Source organism: Heterodontus francisci, chromosome 28, assembly GCF_036365525.1.
Source record: "Heterodontus francisci isolate sHetFra1 chromosome 28, sHetFra1.hap1, whole genome shotgun sequence".
Lineage (NCBI taxonomy): Eukaryota > Metazoa > Chordata > Chondrichthyes > Heterodontiformes > Heterodontidae > Heterodontus > Heterodontus francisci.
Genome location: NC_090398.1, coordinates 2354764 through 2375848, shown reverse-complemented (window position 1 = coordinate 2375848; position 21085 = coordinate 2354764).

The window sequence follows — 21085 nt, the reverse complement described above, 5'->3', positions numbered from 1 at the left end:
TGAACTGTATGATGAACAGAAGGTGGGATATGAACTGTATGATGTACAGAAGGTGGGATATGAACTGAATATGTACAGAAGGTGGGATATGAACTGAATGATGTACAGAAGGTGGGAAATGAACTGAATGATGTACAGAAGGTGGGAAATGAACTGTATGATGTACAGAAGGTGGGAAATGAACTGTATGATGTACAGAAGGTGGGATATGAACTGTATGATGTACAGAAGGTGGGATATGAACTGAATGATGTACAGAAGGTGGGATATGAACTGAATGATGTACAGAAGGTGGGATATGAACTGAAGGATGGACAGAAGGTGGGAAATGAACTGTATGATGTACAGAAGGTGGGAAATGAACTGAATGATGGACAGAAGGTGGGATATGAACTGAATGATGTACAGAAGGTGGGATATGAACTGTATGATGCACAGAAGGTGGGATATGAACTGAATATGTACAGAAGGTGGGATATGAACTGAATGATGTACAGAAGGTGGGAAATGAACTGTATGATGTACAGAAGGTGGGAAATGAACTGTATGATGTACAGAATGTGGGAAATGAACTGTATGATGTACAGAAGGTGGGAAATGAACTGTATGATGTACAGAAGGTGGGATATGAACTGTATGATGAACAGAAGGTAGGATATGAACTGTATGATGTACAGAAGGTGGGATATGAACTGAATATGTACAGAAGGTGGGATATGAACTGAATGATGTACAGAAGGTGGGAAATGAACTGAATGATGTACAGAAGGTGGGAAATGAACTGTATGATGTACAGAAGGTGGGATATGAACTGTATGATGTACAGAAGGTGGGATATGAACTGAATGATGTACAGAAGGTGGGATATGAACTGAATGATGTACAGAAGGTGGGATATGAACTGAACGATGGACAGAAGGTGGGATATCAACTGAACGATGGACAGAAGGTGGGATATGAACTGAACGATGGACAGAAGGTGGGATATGAACTGAACGATGTACAGAAGGTGGGATATGAACTGAACGATGGACAGAAGGTGGGATATGAACTGAACGATGGACAGAAGGTGGGAAATGAACTGAACGATGGACAGAAGGTGGGAAATGAACTGAACGATGGACAGAAGGTGGGAAATGAACTGAACGATGGACAGAAGGTGGGAAATGAACTGAACGATGGACAGAAGGTGGGAAATGAACTGAATGATGTCCAGAAGGTGGGATATGAACTGAATGATGTACAGAAGGTGGGATATGAACTGAATGATGTTCTCAAGGTGGGATATGAACTGAATGATGTACAGAAGGTGGGATATGAACTGTATGATGTACAGAAGGTGGGATATGAACTGAATGATGTACAGAAGGTGGGATATGAACTGAATGATGGACAGAAGGTGGGAAATGAACTGAATGATGTACAGAAGGTGGGAAATGAACTGAATGATGTACAGAAGGTGGGAAATGAACTGTATGATGGACAGAAGGTGGGATATGAACTGAATGATGGACAGAAGGTGGGATATGAACTGAATGATGGACAGAAGGTGGGAAATGAACTGAAGGATGGACAGAAGGTGGGAAATGAACTGAAGGATGGACAGAAGGTGGGAAATGAACTGAATGATGCACAGAAGGTGGGAAATGAACTGAATGATGCACAGAAGGTGGGATATGAACTGAATGATGGACAGAAGGTGGGAAATGAACTGAATGATGGACAGAAGGTGGGATATGAACTGAATGATGGACAGAAGGTGGGATATGAACTGTATGATGGACAGAAGGTGGGAAATGAACTGTATGATGGACAGAATGTGGGACATGAACTGTATGATGGACAGAATGTGGGACATGAACTGTATGATGGACAGAAGGTGGGAAATGAACTGAATGATGGACAGAAGGTGGGACATGAACTGAATGATGGACAGAATGTGGGACATGAACTGTATGATGGACAGAAGGTGGGAAATGAACTGAATGATGGACAGAAGGTGGGATATGAACTGCATGATGTACAGAAGGTGGGAAATGAACTGTATGATGGACAGAATGTGGGACATGAACTGAATGATGGACAGAAGGTGGGATATGCACTGAATGATGGACAGAAGGTGGGATATGAACTGAATGATGGACAGAATGTGGGATATGCACTGAATGATGGACAGAAGGTGGGACATGAACTGAATGATGGACAGAAGGTGGGACATGAACTGTATGATGGACAGAAGGTGGGAAATGAACTGAATGATGTACAGAAGTTGGGACATGAACTGAATGATGGACAGAATGTGGGACATGAACTGTATGATGGACAGAAGGTGGGAAATGAACTGAATGATGGACAGAAGGTGGGATATGAACTGCATGATGTACAGAAGGTGGGTAATGAACTGTATGATGGACAGAATGTGGGACATGAACTGAATGATGGACAGAAGGTGGGATATGAACTGAATGATGGACAGAATGTGGGATATGCACTGAATGATGGACAGAAGGTGGGACATGAACTGAATGATGGACAGAAGGTGGGACATGAACTGTATGATGGACAGAATGTGGGACATGAACTGTATGATGGACAGAAGGTGGGAAATGAACTGTATGATGGACAGAAGGTGGGAAATGAACTGTATGATGTACAGAAGGTGGGATATGAACTGAATGATGTACAGAAGGTGGGATATGAACTGAATGATGTACAGAAGGTGGGATATGAACTGAACGATGGACAGAAGGTGGGATATCAACTGAACGATGGACAGAAGGTGGGATATGAACTGAATGATGGACAGAAGGTGGGATATGAACTGAACGATGTACAGAAGGTGGGATATGAACTGAACGATGGACAGAAGGTGGGATATGAACTGAACGATGGACAGAAGGTGGGAAATGAACTGAACGATGGACAGAAGGTGGGAAATGAACTGAACGATGGACAGAAGGTGGGAAATGAACTGAACGATGGACAGAAGGTGGGAAATGAACTGAATGATGTCCAGAAGGTGGGATATGAACTGAATGATGTACAGAAGGTGGGATATGAACTGAATGATGTTCTCAAGGTGGGATATGAACTGAATGATGTACAGAAGGTGGGATATGAACTGTATGATGTACAGAAGGTGGGATATGAACTGAATGATGTACAGAAGGTGGGATATGAACTGAATGATGGACAGAAGGTGGGAAATGAACTGAATGATGGACAGAAGGTGGGAAATGAACTGAATGATGTACAGAAGGTGGGAAATGAACTGTATGATGGACAGAAGGTGGGATATGAACTGAATGATGGACAGAAGGTGGGATATGAACTGAATGATGGACAGAAGGTGGGAAATGAACTGAAGGATGGACAGAAGGTGGGAAATGAACTGAAGGATGGACAGAAGGTGGGAAATGAACTGAATGATGCACAGAAGGTGGGAAATGAACTGAATGATGCACAGAAGGTGGGATATGAACTGAATGATGGACAGAAGGTGGGAAATGAACTGAATGATGGACAGAAGGTGGGATATGAACTGAATGATGGACAGAAGGTGGGATATGAACTGTATGATGGACAGAAGGTGGGAAATGAACTGTATGATGGACAGAATGTGGGACATGAACTGTATGATGGACAGAATGTGGGACATGAACTGTATGATGGACAGAAGGTGGGAAATGAACTGAATGATGGACAGAAGGTGGGACATGAACTGAATGATGGACAGAATGTGGGACATGAACTGTATGATGGACAGAAGGTGGGAAATGAACTGAATGATGGACAGAAGGTGGGATATGAACTGCATGATGTACAGAAGGTGGGAAATGAACTGTATGATGGACAGAATGTGGGACATGAACTGAATGATGGACAGAAGGTGGGATATGCACTGAATGATGGACAGAAGGTGGGATATGAACTGAATGATGGACAGAATGTGGGATATGCACTGAATGATGGACAGAAGGTGGGACATGAACTGAATGATGGACAGAAGGTGGGACATGAACTGTATGATGGACAGAAGGTGGGAAATGAACTGAATGATGTACAGAAGTTGGGACATGAACTGAATGATGGACAGAATGTGGGACATGAACTGTATGATGGACAGAAGGTGGGAAATGAACTGAATGATGGACAGAAGGTGGGATATGAACTGCATGATGTACAGAAGGTGGGTAATGAACTGTATGATGGACAGAATGTGGGACATGAACTGAATGATGGACAGAAGGTGGGATATGAACTGAATGATGGACAGAATGTGGGATATGCACTGAATGATGGACAGAAGGTGGGACATGAACTGAATGATGGACAGAAGGTGGGACATGAACTGTATGATGGACAGAATGTGGGACATGAACTGTATGATGGACAGAAGGTGGGAAATGAACTGTATGATGGACAGAAGGTGGGGAATGAACTGAATGATGGACAGAAGGTGGGAAATGAACTGAATGATGGACAGAAGGTGGGATATGAACTGAATGATGGACAGAAGGTGGGATATGAACTGAATGATGGACAGAAGGTGGGAAATGAACTGAATGATGTACAGAAGGTGGGAAATGAACTGTATGATGGACAGAAGGTGGGATATGAACTGAAGGATGGACAGAAGGTGGGAAATGAACTGAATGATGGACAGAAGGTGGGAAATGAACTGAATGATGCACAGAAGGTGGGAAATGAACTGAATGATGCACAGAAGGTGGGATATGAACTGAATGATGGACAGAAGGTGGGATATGAACTGAAGGATGGACAGAAGGTGGGAAATGAACTGTATGATGTACAGAAGGTGGGATATGAACTGTATGATGTACAGAAGGTGGGAAATGAACTGTATGATGTACAGAAGGTGGGAAATGAACTGTATGATGTACAGAAGGTGGGATATGAACTGAATATGTAAAGAAGGTGGGATATGAACTGAATGATGTACAGAAGGTGGGAAATGAACAGAATGATGTACAGAAGGTGGCAAATGAACTGTATGATGTACAGAATGTGGGAAATGAACTGTATGATGTACAGAAGGTGGGAAATGAACTGTATGATGTACAGAAGGTGGGATATGAACTGAATGATGGACAGAAGGTGGGATATGAACTGAATGATGGACAGAAGGTGGGAAATGAACTGAATGATGGACAGAAGGTGGGAAATGAACTGTATGATGGACAGAAAGTGGGATATGAACTGAATGATGGACAGAAGGTGGGATATGAACTGAAGGATGGACAGAAGGTGGGAAATGAACTGAATGATGTACAGAATGTGGGATATGAACTGAAGGATGGACAGAAGGTGGGATATGAACTGAATGATGGACAGAAGGTGGGACATGAACTGAATGATGGACAGAAGGTGGGACATGAACTGAAGGATGGACAGAAGGTGGGAAATGAACTGAATGATGTACAGAAGGTGGGAAATGAACAGAATGATGTACAGAAGGTGGCAAATGAACTGTATGATGTACAGAATGTGGGAAATGAACTGTATGATGTACAGAAGGTGGGAAATGAACTGTATGATGTACAGAAGGTGGGATATGAACTGAATGATGGACAGAAGGTGGGATATGAACTGAATGATGGACAGAAGGTGGGAAATGAACTGAATGATGGACAGAAGGTGGGAAATGAACTGAATGATGGACAGAAGGTGGGAAATGAACTGTATGATGGACAGAAAGTGGGATATGAACTGAATGATGGACAGAAGGTGGGATATGAACTGAAGGATGGACAGAAGGTGGGAAATGAACTGAATGATGTACAGAATGTGGGATATGAACTGAAGGATGGACAGAAGGTGGGATATGAACTGAATGATGGACAGAAGGTGGGACATGAACTGAATGATGGACAGAAGGTGGGACATGAACTGAAGGATGGACAGAAGGTGGGAAATGAACTGAATGATGTACAGAATGTGGGATATGAACTGAAGGATGGACAGAAGGTGGGATATGAACTGTATGATGTCCAGAAGCTGGGAAATGAACTGAATGATGGACAGAAGGTGGGATATGAACTGAATGATGGACAGAATGTGGGATATGAACTGAATGATGGACAGAAGGTGGGATATGAACTGAATGATGGACAGAAGGTGGGAAATGAACTGTATGATGTACAGAAGGTGGGATATGAACTGAATGAAGGACAGAAGGTGGGATATGAACTGAATGAAGGACAGAAGGTGGGATATGAACTGAATGATGGACAGAATGTGGGACATGAACTGTATGATGTACAGAAGGTGGGAAATGAACTGTATGATGGACAGAATGTGGGATATGAACTGTATGATGTACAGAAGGTGGGAAATGAACTGTATGATGGACAGAATGTGGGACATGAACTGAATGATGGACAGAAGGTGGGAAATGAACTGAATGATGGACAGAAGGTGGGAAATGAACTGTATGATGGACAGAATGTGGGACATGAACTGTATGATGGACAGAAGGTGGGAAATGAACTGAATGATGTACAGAAGGTGGGATATGAACTGAATGATGGACAGAATGTGGGACATGAACTGTATGATGGACAGAATGTGGGACATGAACTGTCTGATGGACAGAAGGTGGGACATGTACTGTATGATGTACAGAAGGTGGGAAATGAACTGTATGATGGACAGAATGTGGGACATGAACTGTATGATGTACAGAAGGTGGGATATGAACTGTATGATGGACAGAAGGTGGGAAATGAACTGAATGATGTACAGAATGTGGGATATGAACTGTATGATGGACAGAATGTGGGACATGAACTGTATGAAGCACAGAATGTGGGAAATGAACTGAATGATGTACAGAAGGTGGGATATGAACTGTATGATGGACAGAATGTGGGACATGAACTGTATGATGGACAGAAGGTGGGAAATGAACTGAATGATGTACAGAAGGTGGGATATGAACTGTATGATGTACAGAAGGTGGGATATGAACTGAATGATGTACAGAAGGTGGGGTATGAACTGTATGATGTACAGAAGGTGGGAAATGAACTGAATGATGGACAGAAGGTGGGGTATGAACTGTATGATGTACAGAAGGTGGGATATGAACTGAATATGTACAGAAGGTGGGATATGAACTGAATGATGTACAGAAGGTGGGAAATGAACTGAATGATGTACAGAAGGTGGGATATGAACTGTATGATGTACAGAAGGTGGGATATGAACTGAATGATGGACAGAAGGTGGGATATGAACTGAATGATGGACAGAAGGGGGGAAATGAACTGAATGATGTACAGAAGGTGGGAAATGAACTGTATGATGGACAGAAGGTGGGATATGAACTGAATGATGGACAGAAAGTGGGATATGAACTGAAGGATGGACAGAAGGTGGGAAATGAACTGAATGATGCACAGAAGGTGGGAAATGAACTGAATGATGTACAGAAGGTGGGATATGAACTGAATGATGGACAGAAGGTGGGATATGAACTGAATGATGGACAGAAGGTGGGAAATGAACTGAATGATGGACAGAAGGTGGGAAATGAACTGTATGATGGACAGAAAGTGGGACAAGAACTGAATGATGGACAGAAGGTGGGAAATGAACTGAAGGATGGACAGAAGGTGGGAAATGAACTGAATGATGGACAGAAGGTGGGACATGAACTGTATGATGGACAGAAGGTGGGAAATGAACTGAATGATGTACAGAAGTTGGGACATGAACTGAATGATGGACAGAATGTGGGACATGAACTGTATGATGGACAGAAGGTGGGAAATGAACTGAATGATGGACAGAAGGTGGGATATGAACTGCATGATGTACAGAAGGTGGGTAATGAACTGTATGATGGACAGAATGTGGGACATGAACTGAATGATGGACAGAAGGTGGGACATGCACTGAATGATGGACAGAAGGTGGGATATGAACTGAATGATGGACAGAATGTGGGATATGCACTGAATGATGGACAGAAGGTGGGACATGAACTGAATGATGGACAGAAGGTGGGACATGAACTGTATGATGGACAGAATGTGGGACATGAACTGTATGATGGACAGAAGGTGGGAAATGAACTGTATGATGGACAGAAGGTGGGGAATGAACTGAATGATGGACAGAAGGTGGGAAATGAACTGAATGATGGACAGAAGGTGGGATATGAACTGAATGATGGACAGAAGGTGGGATATGAACTGAATGATGGACAGAAGGTGGGAAATGAACTGAATGATGTACAGAAGGTGGGAAATGAACTGTATGATGGACAGAAGGTGGGATATGAACTGAAGGATGGACAGAAGGTGGGAAATGAACTGAATGATGGACAGAAGGTGGGAAATGAACTGAATGATGCACAGAAGGTGGGAAATGAACTGAATGATGCACAGAAGGTGGGATATGAACTGAATGATGGACAGAAGGTGGGATATGAACTGAAGGATGGACAGAAGGTGGGAAATGAACTGTATGATGTACAGAAGGTGGGATATGAACTGTATGATGTACAGAAGGTGGGAAATGAACTGTATGATGTACAGAAGGTGGGAAATGAACTGTATGATGTACAGAAGGTGGGATATGAACTGTATGATGTACAGAAGGTGGGATATGAACTGAATATGTAAAGAAGGTGGGATATGAACTGAATGATGTACAGAAGGTGGGAAATGAACAGAATGATGTACAGAAGGTGGCAAATGAACTGTATGATGTACAGAATGTGGGAAATGAACTGTATGATGTACAGAAGGTGGGAAATGAACTGTATGATGTACAGAAGGTGGGATATGAACTGAATGATGGACAGAAGGTGGGATATGAACTGAATGATGGACAGAAGGTGGGAAATGAACTGAATGATGGACAGAAGGTGGGAAATGAACTGAATGATGGACAGAAGGTGGGAAATGAACTGTATGATGGACAGAAAGTGGGATATGAACTGAATGATGGACAGAAGGTGGGATATGAACTGAAGGATGGACAGAAGGTGGGAAATGAACTGAATGATGTACAGAATGTGGGATATGAACTGAAGGATGGACAGAAGGTGGGATATGAACTGAATGATGGACAGAAGGTGGGACATGAACTGAATGATGGACAGAAGGTGGGACATGAACTGAAGGATGGACAGAAGGTGGGAAATGAACTGAATGATGTACAGAAGTTGGGACATGAACTGAATGATGGACAGAATGTGGGACATGAACTGTATGATGGACAGAAGGTGGGAAATGAACTGAATGATGGACAGAAGGTGGGATATGAACTGCATGATGTACAGAAGGTGGGTAATGAACTGTATGATGGACAGAATGTGGGACATGAACTGAATGATGGACAGAAGGTGGGACATGCACTGAATGATGGACAGAAGGTGGGATATGAACTGAATGATGGACAGAATGTGGGATATGCACTGAATGATGGACAGAAGGTGGGACATGAACTGAATGATGGACAGAAGGTGGGACATGAACTGTATGATGGACAGAATGTGGGACATGAACTGTATGATGGACAGAATGTGGGATATGAACTGTATGATGTACAGAAGGTGGGAAATGAACTGTATGATGGACAGAATGTGGGACATGAACTGTATGATGGACAGAAGGTGGGAAATGAACTGAATGATGGACAGAAGGTGGGAAATGAACTGTATGATGGACAGAATGTGGGACATGAACTGTATGATGGACAGAAGGTGGGAAATGAACTGAATGATGTACAGAAGGTGGGATATGAACTGAATGATGGACAGAATGTGGGACATGAACTGTATGATGGACAGAATGTGGGACATGAACTGTCTGATGGACAGAAGGTGGGACATGTACTGTATGATGTACAGAAGGTGGGAAATGAACTGTATGATGGACAGAATGTGGGACATGAACTGTATGATGTACAGAAGGTGGGATATGAACTATATGATGGACAGAAGGTGGGAAATGAACTGAATGATGTACAGAATGTGGGATATGAACTGTATGATGGACAGAATGTGGGACATGAACTGTATGAAGCACAGAATGTGGGAAATGAACTGAATGATGTACAGAAGGTGGGATATGAACTGTATGATGGACAGAATGTGGGACATGAACTGTATGATGGACAGAAGGTGGGAAATGAACTGAATGATGTACAGAAGGTGGGATATGAACTGTATGATGTACAGAAGGTGGGATATGAACTGAATGATGTACAGAAGGTGGGGTATGAACTGTATGATGTACAGAAGGTGGGAAATGAACTGAATGATGGACAGAAGGTGGGGTATGAACTGTATGATGTACAGAAGGTGGGATATGAACTGAATATGTACAGAAGGTGGGATATGAACTGAATGATGTACAGAAGGTGGGAAATGAACTGAATGATGTACAGAAGGTGGGATATGAACTGTATGATGTACAGAAGGTGGGATATGAACTGAATGATGGACAGAAGGTGGGATATGAACTGAATGATGGACAGAAGGGGGGAAATGAACTGAATGATGTACAGAAGGTGGGAAATGAACTGTATGATGGACAGAAAGTGGGATATGAACTGAAGGATGGACAGAAGGTGGGAAATGAACTGAATGATGCACAGAAGGTGGGAAATGAACTGAATGATGTACAGAAGGTGGGATATGAACTGAATGATGGACAGAAGGTGGGATATGAACTGTATGATGGACAGAAGGTGGGAAATGAACTGTATGATGGACAGAAGGTGGGAAATGAACTGTATGATGTCCAGAAGGTGGGATATGAACTGAATGATGGACAGAAGGTGGGGTATGAACTGTATGATGGACAGAAGGTGGGAAATGAACTGTATGATGGACAGAAGGTGGGAAATGAACTGTATGATGTACAGAAGGTGGGATATGAACTGAATGATGTACAGAAGGTGGGGTATGAACTGTATGATGGACAGAAGGTGGGAAATGAACTGTATGATGTACAGAAGGTGGGATATGAACTGTATGATGTACAGAAGGTGGGATATGAACTGAATATGTACAGAAGGTGGGATATGAACTGTATGATGTTCAGAAGGTGGGATATAAACTGTATGATGTACAGAAGGTGGGATATGAACTGAATATGTACAGAAGGTGGGACATGAACTGTATGATGTACAGAAGGTGGGATATGAACTGAATATGTACAGAAGGTGGGATATGAACTGTATGATGTACAGAAGGTGGGATATGAACTGAATGATGTACAGAAGGTGGGATATGAACTGTATGATGTACAGAAGGTGGGATATGAACTGAATGATGTACAGAAGGTGGGGTATGAACTGTATGATGTACAGAAGGTGGGATATGAACTGTATGATGTACAGAAGGTGGGATATGAACTGAATATGTACAGAAGGTGGGATATGAACTGAATGATGTACAGAAGGTGGGAAATGAACTGAATGATGTACAGAAGGTGGTATATGAACTGTATGATGTACAGAAGGTGGGATATGAACTGAATGATGGACAGAAGGTGGGGTATGAACTGAATGATGGACAGAAGGGGGGAAATGAACTGAATGATGGACAGAAGGTGGGAAATGAACTGAATGATGTACAGAAGGTGGGAAATGAACTGTATGATGGACAGAAGGTGGGATATGAACTGAATGATGGACAGAAGGTGGGATATGAACTGAAGGATGGACAGAAGGTGGGAAATGAACTGAATGATGCACAGAAGGTGGGAAATGAACTGAATGATGTACAGAAGGTGGGATATGAACTGAAGGATGGACAGAAGGTGGGATATGAACTGTATGATGGACAGAAGGTGGGAAATGAACTGTAAGATGGACAGAAGGTGGGAAATGAACTGTAAGATGGACAGAAGGTGGGAAATGAACTGTATGATGTACAGAAGGTGGGATATGAACTGAATGATGTACAGAAGGTGGGGTATGAACTGTATGATGGACGGAAGGTGGGAAATGAACTGTATGATGGACAGAAGGTGGGAAATGAACTGTATGATGTACAGAAGGTGGGATATGAACTGAATGATGTACAGAAGGTGGGGTATGAACTGTATGATGTAAAGAAGGTGGGATATGAACTGTATGATGTACAGAAGGTGGGATATGAACTGAATATGTACAGAAGGTGGGATATGAACTGAATGATGTACAGAAGGTGGGAAATGAACTGAATGATTTACAGAAGGTGGGAAATGAACTGTATGATGTACAGAAGTTGGGATATGAACTGTATGATGTACAGAAGGTGGGATATGAACTGAATATGTACAGAAGGTGGGATATGAACTGTATGATGTTCAGAAGGTGGGATATGAACTGTATGATGTACAGAAGGTGGGATATGAACTGAATATGTACAGAAGGTGGGACATGAACTGTATGATGTACAGAAGGTGGGATATGAACTGAATATGTACAGAAGGTGGGATATGAACTGTATGATGTACAGAAGGTGGGATATGAACTGTATGATGTACAGAAGGTGGGATATGAACTGTATGATGTACAGAAGGTGGGATATGAGCTGAATGATGTACAGAAGGTGGGATATGAACTGTATGATGTACAGAAGGTGGGATATGAACTGAATGATGTACAGAAGGTGGGGTATGAACTGTATGATGTACAGAAGGTGGGATATGAACTGTATGATGTACAGAAGGTGGGATATGAACTGAATATGTACAGAAGGTGCGATATGAACTGAATGATGTACAGAAGGTGGGAAATGAACTGAATGATGTACTGAAGGTGGTATATGAACTGTATGATGTACAGAAGGTGGGATATGAACTGAATGATGGACAGAAGGTGGGGTATGAACTGAATGATGGACAGAAGGGGGGAAATGAACAGAATGATGGACAGAAGGTGGGAAATGAACTGAATGATGTACAGAAGGTGGGAAATGAACTGTATGATGGACAGAAGGTGGGATATGAACTGAATGATGGACAGAAGGTGGGATATGAACTGAAGGATGGACAGAAGGTGGGAAATGAACTGAATGATGCACAGAAGGTGGGAAATGAACTGAATGATGTACAGAAGGTGGGATATGAACTGAAGGATGGACAGAAGGTGGGATATGAACTGTATGATGGACAGAAGGTGGGAAATGAACTGTAAGATGGACAGAAGGTGGGAAATGAACTGTAAGATGGACAGAAGGTGGGAAATGAACTGTATGATGTACAGAAGGTGGGATATGAACTGAATGATGTACAGAAGGTGGGGTATGAACTGTATGATGGACGGAAGGTGGGAAATGAACTGTATGATGGACAGAAGGTGGGAAATGAACTGTATGATGTACAGAAGGTGGGATATGAACTGAATGATGTACAGAAGGTGGGGTATGAACTGTATGATGTACAGAAGGTGGGATATGAACTGTATGATGTACAGAAGGTGGGATATGAACTGAATATGTACAGAAGGTGGGATATGGACTGAATGATGTACAGAAGGTGGGAAATGAACTGAATGATTTACAGAAGGTGGGAAATGAACTGTATGATGTACAGAAGTTGGGAAATGAACTGTATGATGTACAGAAGGTGGGATATGAACTGAACGATGTACAGAAGGTGGGATATGAACTGAACGATGGACAGAAGGTGGGATATGAACTGAACGATGTACAGAAGGTGGGATATGAACTGAATGATGGACAGAAGGTGGGATATGAACTGAATGATGGACAGAAGGTGGGAAATGAACTGAATGATGGACAGAAGGTGGGAAATGAACTGAATGATGGACAGAAGGTGGGAAATGAACTGAATGATGTACAGAAGGTGGGATATGAACTGAATGATGTACAGAAGGTGGGATATGAACTGTATGATGTACAGAAGGTGGGATATGAACTGAATGATGTACAGAAGGTGGGGTATGAACTGTATGATGTACAGAAGGTGGGATATGAACTGTATGATGTACAGAAGGTGGGATATGAACTGAATATGTACAGAAGGTGCGATATGAACTGAATGATGTACAGAAGGTGGGAAATGAACTGAATGATGTACAGAAGGTGGTATATGAACTGTATGATGTACAGAAGGTGGGATATGAACTGAATGATGGACAGAAGGTGGGGTATGAACTGAATGATGGACAGAAGGGGGGAAATGAACTGAATGATGGACAGAAGGTGGGAAATGAACTGAATGATGTACAGAAGGTGGGAAATGAACTGTATGATGGACAGAAGGTGGGATATGAACTGAATGATGGACAGAAGGTGGGATATGAACTGAAGGATGGACAGAAGGTGGGAAATGAACTGAATGATGCACAGAAGGTGGGAAATGAACTGAATGATGTACAGAAGGTGGGATATGAACTGAAGGATGGACAGAAGGTGGGATATGAACTGTATGATGGACAGAAGGTGGGAAATGAACTGTAAGATGGACAGAAGGTGGGAAATGAACTGTAAGATGGACAGAAGGTGGGAAATGAACTGTATGATGTACAGAAGGTGGGATATGAACTGAATGATGTACAGAAGGTGGGGTATGAACTGTATGATGGACGGAAGGTGGGAAATGAACTGTATGATGGACAGAAGGTGGGAAATGAACTGTATGATGTACAGAAGGTGGGATATGAACTGAATGATGTACAGAAGGTGGGGTATGAACTGTATGATGTACAGAAGGTGGGATATGAACTGTATGATGTACAGAAGGTGGGATATGAACTGAATATGTACAGAAGGTGGGATATGAACTGAATGATGTACAGAAGGTGGGGTATGAACTGTATGATGGACGGAAGGTGGGAAATGAACTGTATGATGGACAGAAGGTGGGAAATGAACTGTATGATGTACAGAAGGTGGGATATGAACTGAATGATGTACAGAAGGTGGGGTATGAACTGTATGATGTACAGAAGGTGGGATATGAACTGTATGATGTACAGAAGGTGGGATATGAACTGAATATGTACAGAAGGTGGGATATGAACTGAATGATGTACAGAAGGTGGGAAATGAACTGAATGATTTACAGAAGGTGGGAAATGAACTGTATGATGGACAGAAGGTGGGATATGAACTGAATGATGGACAGAAGGTGGGATATGAACTGAAGGATGGACAGAAGGTGGGAAATGAACTGAATGATGCACAGAAGGTGGGAAATGAACTGAATGATGTACAGAAGGTGGGATATGAACTGAAGGATGGACAGAAGGTGGGATATGAACTGTATGATGGACAGAAGGTGGGAAATGAACTGTAAGATGGACAGAAGGTGGGAAATGAACTGTAAGATGGACAGAAGGTGGGAAATGAACTGTATGATGTACAGAAGGTGGGATATGAACTGAATGATGTACAGAAGGTGGGGTATGAACTGTATGATGGACGGAAGGTGGGAAATGAACTGTATGATGGACAGAAGGTGGGAAATGAACTGTATGATGTACAGAAGGTGGGATATGAACTGAATGATGTACAGAAGGTGGGGTATGAACTGTATGATGTACAGAAGGTGGGATATGAACTGTATGATGTACAGAAGGTGGGATATGAACTGAATATGTACAGAAGGTGGGATATGGACTGAATGATGTACAGAAGGTGGGAAATGAACTGAATGATTTACAGAAGGTGGGAAATGAACTGTATGATGTACAGAAGTTGGGAAATGAACTGTATGATGTACAGAAGGTGGGATATGAACTGAACGATGTACAGAAGGTGGGATATGAACTGAACGATGGACAGAAGGTGGGATATGAACTGAACGATGTACAGAAGGTGGGATATGAACTGAATGATGGACAGAAGGTGGGATATGAACTGAATGATGGACAGAAGGTGGGAAATGAACTGAATGATGGACAGAAGGTGGGAAATGAACTGAATGATGGACAGAAGGTGGGAAATGAACTGAATGATGTACAGAAGGTGGGATATGAACTGAATGATGTACAGAAGGTGGGATATGAACTGTATGATGTACAGAAGGTGGGATATGAACTGAATGATGTACAGAAGGTGGGGTATGAACTGTATGATGTACAGAAGGTGGGATATGAACTGTATGATGTACAGAAGGTGGGATATGAACTGAATATGTACAGAAGGTGCGATATGAACTGAATGATGTACAGAAGGTGGGAAATGAACTGAATGATGTACAGAAGGTGGTATATGAACTGTATGATGTACAGAAGGTGGGATATGAACTGAATGATGGACAGAAGGTGGGGTATGAACTGAATGATGGACAGAAGGGGGGAAATGAACTGAATGATGGACAGAAGGTGGGAAATGAACTGAATGATGTACAGAAGGTGGGAAATGAACTGTATGATGGACAGAAGGTGGGATATGAACTGAATGATGGACAGAAGGTGGGATATGAACTGAAGGATGGACAGAAGGTGGGAAATGAACTGAATGATGCACAGAAGGTGGGAAATGAACTGAATGATGTACAGAAGGTGGGATATGAACTGAAGGATGGACAGAAGGTGGGATATGAACTGTATGATGGACAGAAGGTGGGAAATGAACTGTAAGATGGACAGAAGGTGGGAAATGAACTGTAAGATGGACAGAAGGTGGGAAATGAACTGTATGATGTACAGAAGGTGGGATATGAACTGAATGATGTACAGAAGGTGGGGTATGAACTGTATGATGGACGGAAGGTGGGAAATGAACTGTATGATGGACAGAAGGTGGGAAATGAACTGTATGATGTACAGAAGGTGGGATATGAACTGAATGATGTACAGAAGGTGGGGTATGAACTGTATGATGTACAGAAGGTGGGATATGAACTGTATGATGTACAGAAGGTGGGATATGAACTGAATATGTACAGAAGGTGGGATATGAACTGAATGATGTACAGAAGGTGGGAAATGAACTGAATGATTTACAGAAGGTGGGAAATGAACTGTATGATGTACAGAAGTTGGGAAATGTACTGTATGATGTACAGAAGGTGGGATATGAACTGAACGATGTACAGAAGGTGGGATATGAACTGAACGATGGACAGAAGGTGGGATATGAACTGAACGATGTACAGAAGGTGGGATATGAACTGAATGATGGACAGAAGGTGGGATATGAACTGAATGATGGACAGAAGGTGGGAAATGAACTGAATGATGGACAGAAGGTGGGAAATGAACTGAATGATGGACAGAAGGTGGGAAATGAACTGAATGATGTACAGAAGGTGGGATATGAACTGAATGATGTACAGAAGGTGGGATATGAACTGAATGATGTTCTCAAGGTGGGATATGAACTGAATGATGTACAGAAGGTGGGATATGAACTGTATGATGTACAGAAGGTGGGATATGAACTGAATGATGTACAGAAGGTGGGATATGAACTGAATGATGGACAGAAGGTGGGAAATGAACTGAATGATGTACAGAAGGTGGGAAATGAACTGTATGATGGACAGAAGGTGGGATATGAACTGAATGATGGACAGAAGGTGGGATATGAACTGAAGGATGGACAGAAGGTGGGAAATGAACTGAAGGATGGACAGAAGGTGGGAAATGAACTGAAGGATGGACAGAAGGTGGGAAATGAACTGAATGATGCACAGAAGGTGGGAAATGAACTGAATGATGCACAGAAGGTGGGATATGAACTGAATGATGGACAGAAGGTGAGATATGAACTGAAGGATGGACAGAAGGTGGGAAATGAACTGTATGATGTACAGAAGGTGGGAAATGAACTGAATGATGGACAGAAGGTGGGATATGAACTGAATGATGTACAGAAGGTGGGATATGAACTGTATGATGCACAGAAGGTGGGATATGAACTGAATATGTACAGAAGGTGGGATATGAACTGAATGATGTACAGAAGGTGGGAAATGAACTGTATGATGTACAGAAGGTGGGAAATGAACTGTATGATGTACAGAATGTGGGAAATGAACTGTATGATGTACAGAAGGTGGGAAATGAACTGTATGATGTACAGAAGGTGGGATATGAACTGTATGATGAACAGAAGGTGGGATATGAACTGTATGATGTACAGAAGGTGGGATATGAACTGAATGATGTACAGAAGGTGGGATATGAACTGAATGATGGACAGAAGGTGGGAAATGAACTGAATGATGGACAGAAGGTGGGAAATGAACTGAATGATGGACAGAAGGTGGGAAATGAACTGAATGATGTACAGAAGGTGGGAAATGAACTGAATGATGGACAGAAGGTGGGAAATGAACTGAATGATGCACAGAAGGTGGGAAATGAACTGAATGATGCACAGAAGGTGGGATATGAACAGTATGATGCACAGAAGGTGGGAAATGAACTGAATGATGGACAGAAGGTGGGATATGAACTGAATGATGGACAGAAGGTGGGATATGAACTGAATGATGGACAGAAGGTGGGAAATGAACTGAATGATGGACAGAAGGTGGGACATGAACCGAATGATGAACAGAAGGTGGGAAATGAACCGAATGATGGACAGAAGGTGGGAAATGAACCGAATGATGGACAGAAGGTGGGAAATGAACTGTATGATGGACAGAATGTGGGATATGAACTGAATGATGGACAGAATGTGGGATATGAACTGAATGATGGACAGAAGGTGGGACATGAACTGTATGATGGACAGAAGGTGGGAAATGAACTGTATGATGGACAGAATGTGGGACATGAACTGTATGATGGACAGAAGGTGGGAAATGAACTGAATGATGGACAGAAGGTGGGACATGAACTGAATGATGGACAGAATGTGGGACATGAACTGTATGATGGACAGAAGGTGGGAAATGAACTGAATGATGGACAGAAGGTGGGATATGAACTGCATGATGTACAGAAGGTGGGAAATGAACTGTATGATGGACAGAATGTGGGACATGAACTGAATGATGGACAGAAGGTGGGACATGCACTGAATGATGGACAGAAGGTGGGATATGAACTGAATGATGGACAGAATGTGGGATATGCACTGAATGATGGACAGAAGGTGGGATATGAACTGAATGATGGACAGAAGGTGGGACATGAACTGTATGATGGGCAGAATGTGGGACATGAACTGTATGATGGTCAGAAGGTGGGAAATGAACTGAATGATTTACAGAAGGTGGGACATGAACTGTATGATGTACAGAAGGTGGGATATGAACTGAATGATGGACAGAAGGTGGGAAATGAACTGAATGATGGACAGAAGGTGGGACATGAACTGTATGATGGACAGAAGGTGGGACATGAACTGTATGATGGACAGAAGGTGGGACATGAACTGTATGATGGACAGAAGGTGGGAAATGAACTGTATGATGGACAGAAGGTGGGGAATGAACTGAATGATGGACAGAAGGTGGGAAATGAACTGAATGATGGACAGAAGCTGGGATATGAACTGAATGATGGACAGAAGGTGGGATATGAACTGAATGATGGACAGAAGGTGGGAAATGAACTGAATGATGTACAGAAGGTGGGAAATGAACTGTATGATGGACAGAAGGTGGGATATGAACTGAAGGATGGACAGAAGGTGGGAAATGAACTGAATGATGGACAGAAGGTGGGGTATGAACTGTATGATGTACAGAAGGTGGGATATGAACTGAATATGTACAGAAGGTGGGATATGAACTGAATGATGTACAGAAGGTGGGAAATGAACTGAATGATGTACAGAAGGTGGGATATGAACTGTATGATGTACAGAAGGTGGGATATGAACTGAATGATGGACAGAAGGTGGGATATGAACTGAAGGATGGACAGAAGGTGGGAAATGAACTGAAGGATGGACAGAAGGTGGGAAATGAACTGAATGATGCACAGAAGGTGGGAAATGAACTGAATGATGCACAGAAGGTGGGATATGAACTGAATGATGGACAGAAGGTGAGATATGAACTGAAGGATGGACAGAAGGTGGGAAATGAACTGTATGATGTACAGAAGGTGGGAAATGAACTGAATGATGGACAGAAGGTGGGATATGAACTGAATGATGTACAGAAGGTGGGATATGAACTGTATGATGCACAGAAGGTGGGATATGAACTGAATATGTACAGAAGGTGGGATATGAACTGAATGATGTACAGAAGGTGGGAAATGAACTGTATGATGTACAGAAGGTGGGAAATGAACTGTATGATGTACAGAATGTGGGAAATGAACTGTATGATGGACAGAATGTGGGATATGAACTGAATGATGGACAGAATGTGGGATATGAACTGAATGATGGACAGAAGGTGGGACATGAACTGTATGATGGACAGAAGGTGGGAAATGAACTGTATGATGGACAGAATGTGGGACATGAACTGTATGATGGACAGAAGGTGGGAAATGAACTGAATGATGGACAGAAGGTGGGACATGAACTGAATGATGGACAGAATGTGGGACATGAACTGTATGATGGACAGAAGGTGGGAAATGAACTGAATGATGGACAGAAGGTGGGATATGAACTGCATGATGTACAGAAGGTGGGAAATGAACTGTATGATGGACAGAATGTGGGACATGAACTGAATGATGGACAGAAGGTGGGACATGCACTGAATGATGGACAGAAGGTGGGATATGAACTGAATGATGGACAGAATGTGGGATATGCACTGAATGATGGACAGAAGGTGGGATATGAACTGAATGATGGACAGAAGGTGGGACATGAACTGTATGATGGGCAGAATGTGGGACATGAACTGTATGATGGTCAGAAGGTGGGAAATGAACTGAATGATTTACAGAAGGTGGGACATGAACTGTATGATGTACAGAAGGTGGGATATGAACTGAATGATGGACAGAAGGTGGGAAATGAACTGAATGATGGACAGAAGGTGGGACATGAACTGTATGATGGACAGAAGGTGGGACATGAACTGTATGATGGACAGAAGGTGGGACATGAACTGTATGATGGACAGAAGGTGGGAAATGAACTGTATGATGGACAGAAGGTGGGGAATGAACTGAATGATGGACAGAAGGTGGGAAATGAACTGAATGATGGACAGAA